The 7,500-nt window shown below is 41.6% G+C and overlaps 1 long non-coding RNA gene and 17 other non-coding genes across 19 annotated transcripts in view; all 18 read left to right on the top strand.

Annotated features, from left to right (window-relative positions):
• Positions 1-7,500, top strand: part of LOC136177330 (uncharacterized) — a 54,127-nt gene that overhangs the window by 33,076 nt on the left and 13,551 nt on the right. The gene's annotated exons all lie outside the window — the stretch shown is intronic.
• Positions 128-199, top strand: trnaa-ugc (transfer RNA alanine (anticodon UGC)). The gene has a single exon. It is a non-coding gene; the product is annotated as a tRNA-Ala (tRNA).
• trnaa-ugc (transfer RNA alanine (anticodon UGC)) lies at positions 494-565 on the top strand. The gene has a single exon. It is a non-coding gene; the product is annotated as a tRNA-Ala (tRNA).
• Positions 1,154-1,225, top strand: trnaa-ugc (transfer RNA alanine (anticodon UGC)). Its single transcript has one exon. It is a non-coding gene; the product is annotated as a tRNA-Ala (tRNA).
• trnaa-ugc (transfer RNA alanine (anticodon UGC)) lies at positions 1,381-1,452 on the top strand. The gene has a single exon. It is a non-coding gene; the product is annotated as a tRNA-Ala (tRNA).
• Positions 1,747-1,818, top strand: trnaa-ugc (transfer RNA alanine (anticodon UGC)). The gene has a single exon. It is a non-coding gene; the product is annotated as a tRNA-Ala (tRNA).
• On the top strand, positions 2,302-2,373 carry trnaa-ugc (transfer RNA alanine (anticodon UGC)). Its single transcript has one exon. It is a non-coding gene; the product is annotated as a tRNA-Ala (tRNA).
• trnaa-ugc (transfer RNA alanine (anticodon UGC)) lies at positions 2,522-2,593 on the top strand. The gene has a single exon. It is a non-coding gene; the product is annotated as a tRNA-Ala (tRNA).
• On the top strand, positions 2,867-2,938 carry trnaa-ugc (transfer RNA alanine (anticodon UGC)). The gene has a single exon. It is a non-coding gene; the product is annotated as a tRNA-Ala (tRNA).
• Positions 3,614-3,685, top strand: trnaa-ugc (transfer RNA alanine (anticodon UGC)). The gene has a single exon. It is a non-coding gene; the product is annotated as a tRNA-Ala (tRNA).
• On the top strand, positions 4,277-4,348 carry trnaa-cgc (transfer RNA alanine (anticodon CGC)). Its single transcript has one exon. It is a non-coding gene; the product is annotated as a tRNA-Ala (tRNA).
• trnaa-ugc (transfer RNA alanine (anticodon UGC)) lies at positions 5,345-5,416 on the top strand. Its single transcript has one exon. It is a non-coding gene; the product is annotated as a tRNA-Ala (tRNA).
• trnaa-ugc (transfer RNA alanine (anticodon UGC)) lies at positions 5,572-5,643 on the top strand. The gene has a single exon. It is a non-coding gene; the product is annotated as a tRNA-Ala (tRNA).
• On the top strand, positions 5,938-6,009 carry trnaa-ugc (transfer RNA alanine (anticodon UGC)). The gene has a single exon. It is a non-coding gene; the product is annotated as a tRNA-Ala (tRNA).
• trnaa-ugc (transfer RNA alanine (anticodon UGC)) lies at positions 6,680-6,751 on the top strand. Its single transcript has one exon. It is a non-coding gene; the product is annotated as a tRNA-Ala (tRNA).
• On the top strand, positions 6,907-6,978 carry trnaa-ugc (transfer RNA alanine (anticodon UGC)). Its single transcript has one exon. It is a non-coding gene; the product is annotated as a tRNA-Ala (tRNA).
• trnaa-cgc (transfer RNA alanine (anticodon CGC)) lies at positions 7,127-7,198 on the top strand. The gene has a single exon. It is a non-coding gene; the product is annotated as a tRNA-Ala (tRNA).
• Positions 7,352-7,423, top strand: trnaa-ugc (transfer RNA alanine (anticodon UGC)). The gene has a single exon. It is a non-coding gene; the product is annotated as a tRNA-Ala (tRNA).

Genomic DNA, 7,500 nt, shown 5'->3' with positions numbered 1-7,500 from the left:
CTACAAGCACATATACAGGAAAAGCTCTTGGTTCTATCCCCATCGACATCAATTAGTCAACCTTAGTACGCTTTCATGGCTAAATTATTGCCTCTGTTTTAAATACCGATCCAGATCTAGAAAATATGGGGATGTAGCTCAGTGGTAGAGCGCATGCTTTGCATGTATGAGGTCCTGGGTTCAATCCCAAGTGTCTTTATAACATTCTTCTGTTGACCTACAAGCACATATACAGGAAAAGTTCTTGGTTCTATCCCCGTCAACCTTAGTACTCTTTCTACTTGCATGGCTAAATGATTGCCTCTGTATTAAATATCGATCCAGATCTAGAAAATATCAGGATGTAGCTCAGTGATAGTGTGCATGCTTTGCATGTTTGAGATCCTGGGATCAATCCCCAGCATCTCCAAGTGTCTTTACAACATTATTCTGTTGACCTACGAGGCTAAACTATTGCCTCTGTTTTAAATACCGATCCAGATCTAGAAAATATGGGGATGTAGCTCAGTGGTAGAGCGCATGCTTTGCATGTATGAGGTCCTGGGTTCAATCCCCAGTATCTCCAAGTGTCTTTATAACATTCTTCTGTTGACCTACAAGCACATATACAGGAAAAGCTCTTGGTTCTATCCCCATCGACATCAATTAGTCAACCTTAGTACGCTTTCATGGCTAAATTATTGCCTCTGTTTTAAATACCGATCCAGATCTAGAAAATATGGGGATGTAGCTCAGTGGTAGAGCGCATGCTTTGCATGTATGAGGTCCTGCGTTCAATCCCAAGTGTCTTTATAACATTCTTCTGTTGACCTACAAGCACATATACAGGAAAAGCTCTTGGTTCTATCCCCATCGACATCAATTAGTCAACCTTAGTACGCTTTCATGGCTAAATTATTGCCTCTGTTTTAAATACCGATCCAGATCTAGAAAATATGGGGATGTAGATCAGTGGTAGAGCGCATGCCTTGCATGTATGAGGTCCTGGGTTCAATCCCAAGTGTCTTTATAACATTCTTCTGTTGACCTACAAGCACATATACAGGAAAAGTTCTTGGTTCTATCCCCATCGACATCAATTAGTCAACTCTTTCTACTTCCATGGCTAAACTATTGCCTCTGTTTTAAATTCCGATCCAGACCTAGAAAATATGGGGATGTAGGTCAGTGTTAGAGCGCATGCTTTGCATGTATGAGGTCCTGGGTTCAATCCCCAGTATCTCCAAGTGTCTTTATAACATTCTTCTGTTGACCTACAAGCACATATACAGGAAAAGCTCTTGGTTCTATCCCCATCGACATCAATTAGTCAACCTTAGTACGCTTTCATGGCTAAATTATTGCCTCTGTTTTAAATACCGATCCAGATCTAGAAAATATGGGGATGTAGCTCAGTGGTAGAGCGCATGCTTTGCATGTATGAGGTCCTGGGTTCAATCCCAAGTGTCTTTATAACATTCTTCTGTTGACCTACAAGCACATATACAGGAAAAGTTCTTGGTTCTATCCCCGTCAACCTTAGTACTCTTTCTACTTGCATGGCTAAATGATTGCCTCTGTATTAAATACCGATCCAGATCTAGAAAATATCAGGATGTAGCTCAGTGATAGTGTGCATGCTTTGCATGTTTGAGATCCTGGGATCAATCCCCAGCATCTCCAAGTGTCTTTATAACATTATTCTGTTGACCTACGAGGCTAAATTATTGCCTCTGTTTTAAATACCGATCCAGATCTAGAAAATATGGGGATGTAGCTCAGTGGTAGAGCGCATGCTTTGCATGTATGAGGTCCTGGGTTCAATCCCAAGTGTCTTTATAACATTCTTCTGTTGACCTACAAGCACATATACAGGAAAAGTTCTTGGTTCTATCCCCGTCAACCTTAGTACTCTTTCTACTTGCATGGCTAAATGATTGCCTCTGTATTAAATACCGATCCAGATCTAGAAAATATCAGGATGTAGCTCAGTGATAGTGTGCATGCTTTGCATGTTTGAGATCCTGGGATCAATCCCCAGCATCTCCAAGTGTCTTTATAACATTATTCTGTTGACCTACGAGGCTAAACTATTGCCTCTGTTTTAAATACCGATCCAGATCTAGAAAATATGGGGAGGTAGCTCCGTGGTAGAGCGCATGCTTTACCACTGAGCTACAAGCTTACCTGTTGACCTACAAGCACATATACAGGAAAAGCTCTTGGTTCTATCCCCATCGACATCAATTAGTCAACCTCAGTACGCTTTCATGGCTAAATTATTGCCTCTGTTTTAAATACCGATCCAGATCTCAAAAATATGGGGATGTAGCTCAGTGGTAGAGCGCATGCTTTGCATGTATGAGGTCCTGGGTTCAATCCCCAGCTTCTCCATGTGTCTTTATAACATTCTTCTGTTGACCTACGAGCACATATGCAGGAAAAGCTCTTGGTTCTATCCCCGTCAACCTTAGAACTCTTTCTACTTGCATGGCTAAACTATTGCCTCTGTTTTAAATACCGATCCAGATCTAAAAAATATGGGGATGTAGCTCAGTGGTAGAGCGCATGCTTTGCATGTATGAGGTCCTGGGATCAATCCCCAGCATCTCCAAGTGTCTTTATAACATTATTCTGTTGACCTACGAGGCTAAACTATTGCCTCTGTTTTAAATACCGATCCAGATCTAGAAAATATGGGGATGTAGCTCAGTGGTAGAGCGCATGCTTTACCACTGAGCTACAAGCTTACCTGTTGACCTACAAGCACATATACAGGAAAAGCTCTTGGTTCTATCCCCATCGACATCAATTAGTCAACCTCAGTACGCTTTCATGGCTAAATTATTGCCTCTGTTTTAAATACCGATCCAGATCTCAAAAATATGGGGATGTAGCTCAGTGGTAGAGCGCATGCTTTGCATGTATGAGGTCCTGGGTTCAATCCCCAGTATCTCCAAGTGTCTTTATAACATTCTTCTGTTGACCTATAAGCACATATACAGGAAAAGCTCTTGGTTCTATCCCCGTCAACCTTAGTACTCTTTCTACTTGCATGGCTAAATGATTGCCTCTGTATTGAACGTGGTAGAGCGCATGCTTTACCACTGAGCTACAAGCTTACCTGTTGACCTACAAGCACATATACAGGAAAAGCTCTTGGTTCTATCCCCATCGACATCAATTAGTCAACTCTTTCTACTTGCATGGCTAAACTATTGCCTCTGTTTTAAATACCGATCCAGATCTAGAAAATATGGGGAGGTAGCTCCGTGGTAGAGCGCATGCTTTACCACTGAGCTACAAGCTTACCTGTTGACCTACAAGCACATATACAGGAAAAGCTCTTGGTTCTATCCCCATCGACATCAATTAGTCAACTCTTTCTACTTGCATGGCTAAACTATTGCCTCTGTTTTAAATACCGATCCAGATCTAGAAAATATGGGGAGGTAGCTCCGTGGTAGAGCGCATGCTTTACCACTGAGCTACAAGCTTACCTGTTGACCTACAAGCACATATACAGGAAAAGCTCTTGGTTCTATCCCCATCGACATCAATTAGTCAACTCTTTCTACTTGCATGGCTAAACTATTGCCTCTGTTTTAAATACCGATCCAGACCTAGATAATATGGGGATGTAGCTCAGTGGTAGAGCGCATGCTTTGCATGTATGAGGTCCTGGGTTCAATCCCCAGTATCTCCAAGTGTCTTTATAACGTTCTTCTGTTGACCTACAAGCACATATACAGGAAAAGCTCTTGGTTCTATCCCCATCGACATCAATTAGTCAACCTTAGTACGCTTTCATGGCTAAATTATTGCCTCTGTTTTAAATACCGATCCAGACCTAGAAAATATGGGGATGTAGCTCAGTGGTAGAGCGCATGCTTTGCATGTATGAGGTCCTGGGTTGTATCTCCAAGTGTCTTTATAACATTCTTCTGTTGACCTACAAGCACATATACAGGAAAAGCTCTTGGTTCTATCCCCATCGACATCAATTAGTCAACCTTAGTACGCTTTCATGGCTAAATTATTGCCTCTGTTTTAAATACCGATCCAGATCTAGAAAATATGGGGATGTAGCTCAGTGGTAGAGCGCATGCTTTGCATGTATGAGGTCCTGGGTTGTATCTCCAAGTGTCTTTATAACATTCTTCTGTTGACCTACAAGCACATATACAGGAAAAGCTCTTGGTTCTATCCCCATCGACATCAATTAGTCAACCTTAGTACGCTTTCATGGCTAAATTATTGCCTCTGTTTTAAATACCGATCCAGATCTAGAAAATATGGGGATGTAGCTCAGTGGTAGAGCGCATGCTTCGCATGTATGAGGTCCTGGGTTCAATCCCCAGCATCTCCAAGTGTCTTTATAACATTCTTCTGTTGACCTCCAAGCACATATACAGGAAAAGCTCTTGGTTCTATCCCTGTCAACCTTAGTACTCTTTCTACTTGCATGGCTAAATGATTGCCTCTGTATTAGATACCGATCCAGATCTAGAAAATATCGGGATGTAGCTCAGTGATAGTGTGCATGCTTTGCATGTTTGAGATCCTGGGATCAATCCCCAGCATCTCCAAGTGTCTTTATAACATTCTTCTGTTGACCTACAAGCACATATAAAGGAAAAGTTCTTGGTTCTATCCCCATCGACATCAATTAGTCAACTCTTTCTACTTGCATGGCTAAACTATTGCCTCTGTTTTAAATACCGATCCAGATCTAGAAAATATGGGGATGTAGCTCAGTGGTAGAGCACATGCTTTACCACTGAGCTACAAGCTTACCTGTTGACCTACAAGCACATATACAGGAAAAGCTCTTGGTTCTATCCCCATCGACATCAATTAGTCAACCTTAGTACGCTTTCATGGCTAAATTATTGCCTCTGTTTTAAATACCGATCCAGATCTAGAAAATATGGGGATGTAGCTCAGTGGTAGAGCGCATGCTTTGCATGTATGAGGTCCTGCGTTCAATCCCAAGTGTCTTTATAACATTCTTCTGTTGACCTACAAGCACATATACAGGAAAAGCTCTTGGTTCTATCCCCATCGACATCAATTAGTCAACCTTAGTACGCTTTCATGGCTAAATTATTGCCTCTGTTTTAAATACCGATCCAGATCTAGAAAATATGGGGATGTAGATCAGTGGTAGAGCGCATGCCTTGCATGTATGAGGTCCTGGGTTCAATCCCAAGTGTCTTTATAACATTCTTCTGTTGACCTACAAGCACATATACAGGAAAAGTTCTTGGTTCTATCCCCATCGACATCAATTAGTCAACTCTTTCTACTTCCATGGCTAAACTATTGCCTCTGTTTTAAATTCCGATCCAGACCTAGAAAATATGGGGATGTAGGTCAGTGTTAGAGCGCATGCTTTGCATGTATGAGGTCCTGGGTTCAATCCCCAGTATCTCCAAGTGTCTTTATAACATTCTTCTGTTGACCTACAAGCACATATACAGGAAAAGCTCTTGGTTCTATCCCCATCGACATCAATTAGTCAACCTTAGTACGCTTTCATGGCTAAATTATTGCCTCTGTTTTAAATACCGATCCAGATCTAGAAAATATGGGGATGTAGCTCAGTGGTAGAGCGCATGCTTTGCATGTATGAGGTCCTGGGTTCAATCCCAAGTGTCTTTATAACATTCTTCTGTTGACCTACAAGCACATATACAGGAAAAGTTCTTGGTTCTATCCCCGTCAACCTTAGTACTCTTTCTACTTGCATGGCTAAATGATTGCCTCTGTATTAAATACCGATCCAGATCTAGAAAATATCAGGATGTAGCTCAGTGATAGTGTGCATGCTTTGCATGTTTGAGATCCTGGGATCAATCCCCAGCATCTCCAAGTGTCTTTATAACATTATTCTGTTGACCTACGAGGCTAAATTATTGCCTCTGTTTTAAATACCGATCCAGATCTAGAAAATATGGGGATGTAGCTCAGTGGTAGAGCGCATGCTTTGCATGTATGAGGTCCTGGGTTCAATCCCAAGTGTCTTTATAACATTCTTCTATTGACCTACAAGCACATATACAGGAAAAGTTCTTGGTTCTATCCCCGTCAACCTTAGTACTCTTTCTACTTGCATGGCTAAATGATTGCCTCTGTATTAAATACCGATCCAGATCTAGAAAATATCAGGATGTAGCTCAGTGATAGTGTGCATGCTTTGCATGTTTGAGATTCTGGGATCAATCCCCAGCATCTCCAAGTGTCTTTATAACATTATTCTGTTGACCTACGAGGCTAAACTATTGCCTCTGTTTTAAATACCGATCCAGATCTAGAAAATATGGGGAGGTAGCTCCGTGGTAGAGCGCATGCTTTACCACTGAGCTACAAGCTTACCTGTTGACCTACAAGCACATATACAGGAAAAGCTCTTGGTTCTATCCCCATCGACATCAATTAGTCAACTCTTTCTACTTGCATGGCTAAACTATTGCCTCTGTTTTAAATACCGATCCAGATCTAGAAAATATGGGGAGGTAGCTCCGTGGTAGAGCGCATGCTTTACCACTGAGCTACAAGCTTACCTGTTGACCTACAAGCACATATACAGGAAAAGCTCTTGGTTCTATCCCCATCGACATCAATTAGTCAACTCTTTCTACTTGCATGGCTAAACTATTGCCTCTGTTTTAAATACCGATCCAGACCTAGATAATATGGGGATGTAGGTCAGTGTTAGAGCGCATGCTTTGCATGTATGAGGTCCTGGGTTCAATCCCCAGTATCTCCAAGTGTCTTTATAACATTCTTCTGTTGACCTACAAGCACATATACAGGAAAAGCTCTTGGTTCTATCCCCATCGACATCAATTAGTCAACCTTAGTACGCTTTCATGGCTAAATTATTGCCTCTGTTTTAAATACCGATCCAGATCTAGAAAATATGGGGATGTAGCTCAGTGGTAGAGCGCATGCTTTGCATGTATGAGGGCCTGGGTTCAATCCCCAGTATCTCCAAGTGTCTTTATAACATTCTTCTGTTGACCTACAAGCACATATACAGGAAAAGCTCTTGGTTCTATCCCCGTCAACCTTAGTACTCTTTCTACTTGCATGGCTAAACTATTGCCTCTGTTTTAAATACCGATCCAGATCTAGAAAATATGGGGATGTAGCTCAGTGGTAGAGCGCATGCTTCGCATGTATGAGGTCCTGGGTTCAATCCCCAGCATCTCCAAGTGTCTTTATAACATTCTTCTGTTGACCTACAAGCACATATACAGGAAAAGCTCTTGGTTCTATCCCTATCGACATCAATTAGTCAACCTTAGTACGCTTTCATGGCTAAATTATTGCCTGTTTTAAATTCCGATCCAGATCTAGAAAATATGGGGATGTAGGTCAGTGTTAGAGCGCATGCTTTGCATGTATGAGGTCCTGGGTTCAATCCCCAGTATCTCCAAGTGTCTTTATAACATTCTTCTGTTGACCTACAAGCACATATACAGGAAAAGCTCTTGGTTCTATCCCCATCGACAT

This window comes from Labrus bergylta, chromosome 22 (genome assembly GCF_963930695.1).
Source record: "Labrus bergylta chromosome 22, fLabBer1.1, whole genome shotgun sequence".
Classification (NCBI taxonomy): domain Eukaryota; kingdom Metazoa; phylum Chordata; class Actinopteri; order Labriformes; family Labridae; genus Labrus; species Labrus bergylta.
Note: the sequence above shows the minus strand (reverse complement) of the source record. Positions and strands in the feature narration are given on the sequence as shown.